Source organism: Cricetulus griseus, chromosome 3 (assembly GCF_003668045.3).
Source record: "Cricetulus griseus strain 17A/GY chromosome 3, alternate assembly CriGri-PICRH-1.0, whole genome shotgun sequence".
NCBI lineage: Eukaryota > Metazoa > Chordata > Mammalia > Rodentia > Cricetidae > Cricetulus > Cricetulus griseus.
This window is the reverse complement of record NC_048596.1, coordinates 237,652,894-237,655,425: the sequence shown is the minus strand read 5'-3', so window position 1 is coordinate 237,655,425 and position 2,532 is coordinate 237,652,894.

Below are 2,532 nucleotides of genomic sequence, written 5' to 3'. Positions count from 1 at the left end.
TTTACCTGGAGTTTCTAAAAGCAAACTGTCAGCATCAGCATTTTCTTTATTTTTCCACAAATTGTCAAAAGTTTTATATACATTCATTGAATTCCTTGTTCCTCACAGTAAGTCCTTCAGATATTCCTTTTTAATTAAAAATATATTCTTCTCTCTTACAATACCTTATGACCACAGTTTCTCCTTCCTCCACTTCTCCTAGTTCCCCCATATTCTCCTCTCCCCAAGATCCATTCCTTCACTACTTTCCTTCAGAAAAGATCAGCCCCCTCCCAGACACAACAACCAAACATGACAAAACAAGATATAATAAAACAAAGCAGAGCCCCTCATATGGAGGCTGGACAAGGTAACTCAGAAGGAGGAAGAGAATCCTAAGAGCAGGCAAAAGAGTCAGAAACATACCTACTTCCATTATTAGGAGTCCCACAAAAACAGAGGTAATAGCCATAACATACACACAAAGGACCTGGTGCAGACCCCTGCAGTCTCCATGCTTGCCTCTTTAGTCTCTGTGAGCTCATATGAACCCTGCTTAGATGATTCAGTAAGTCATGTTCTCCTGGTGTCCTCCATGCCTTCGACCACTACAATCTTTCCTACCCAAGGGAAAACCTTCTGTAGGGTTTTCCCAGCTCTGAAGGGAGGGACTTAGTGGAGACCTCCAATTTAGACTCTCTCTCCACATAATGTCTGGCTCTGATACCCAAAGAATGCTTCATCCTGCTAACAAGTTCACTTGTTCCAACAAGTCCATAATGGTTTTATTCATAATAGCCAGAAACTGAAAACAAATTAGATGTCCCTCAACCAAAGGATGCATAAAGAAAATGTGATACATTTACACAATGGAGTATTACTTAAGTGTTTAAAAAATGGCGTCATGAAATTTGCAAGCAAATAGATACAACTAGAAAAAAAAAAAGCATCCTGAGTGAGGTAAACCAGACCCAGAAAGATAAATATGGTATATATTCACTTATAAATGGATGTTAGCTATTAAGTGAATGATAATCAAGCTACAATCCAGACCCAGAGAGGTAAGGTAAAGAAGAGGGATTTATGGGGGAAGAATGGATCTCACTGGAAAGGGGAAATAGATGTACTGGTAGTGGAGGGGACAGGAGCAGGAAGGATAAGACAGGGGTGGGAAGGAGGGAGAGAGTGGGGGGATAGACATCTGGAATTGGGAGACATTTGCAGGGGACAGTGTGGAAACCTAGTGCAGTGGAAACTTCTGTAATCTATCAGGGTGTCCCTAGTGAAGACTCCTAGTAATGAAGGACATGGATAGAGTCTGAACTGGCCATCTTATGTAGCCAGGCAAGGCTTCTAGTGTTGGGACTGTGTTGAATTCGCTTGAGTTGTTGTCTCAGGAGTTCAATGGAGATCCCCAAAAAACCCAGGCTAATGCTCTGAAAATTGACAGTGGGGCTCCATTGCAGAGGACAACATTCACACATCTCATTGAATGTAGAGAGATCTAGCTAGTGCCTGCACAGAGCATTCATCCCTACAGTGCCTCTTTGGCATTGGAAGATACTCCGCAGGTTACAGAAAGAGAAACATGGGCACAAAACCCTCGACCTACAATCTACCGACCTTTCAGATATTTTTAATCAAGGGCTTTCAGTGTTCTCCATTCTACTAGGGAAGTCTTTGGGAATTGTAGGTATCAGTGAATTGCCAAGCTTGTCCCAGATATTTAAAAGGTTCATACTTGGAATTCTGTTCTACTAAGATCACTCCCAGTACCACAATCCACATTACCACTCTCTAAAAGAGCAGAACACACCTAGAGGTTGGAATTTAGGTAGTCTAAAAATGACTGCCTCACTACAGAAGGCTCAATAACCATGTATTTATTGAGTCTGTTAGACTGGATGTCTCAGCAGTCACATCTGGTTGTAGAGTTTCAGGAAATTCCTAAAGAACAGACAATCTTCAGTCTACATTGGGATCCTAAAGAAGCTGGCAATAACACCAGTGAAGGAAAGCCTCAGCAGCAGGATAGAAGGACTTGCTAGTAAGAATCAGGGCCAGCACACACAAAGCAAAAGCTTCCTACTTTATGTTCTTTCATGTAGACTGCCACCAGGAGGTGTGGCCCAGATTTAGGGTGGTTCTTCCCATCTCAATGGTTCAATCAAGAAAATCCTTTACTGGCATTCCAAGATGCTTGGATTGTAGTTGACTCCAGGCATAGTCAAGCTGGCAGCTAAGATTAATTATCACATCAAGATTAAGACTGACAGAGTAGTTTTGAGGCTTTTTTTAGGTAAATCAGAACACAGATGTGTCAAGATGGAAGGATAAGCTCTGGTGTGCTTCGTTTAATGGCTAAGAGAAAATGGGGTAAATGGAGAGCTCAAAGCTTACTCTCTCTCTTATTTGAGGTCATATGACCTATGAAGGATTCCAGAGGTTAGTGCATGTTTTATAGCCTAAGAATGTACTTCTCAGCCCTTCATGAGAAAGGTATATTTGTTTGACTACTTCTCAAGAAACTTCATCATTTTGTCTCTTTGTATT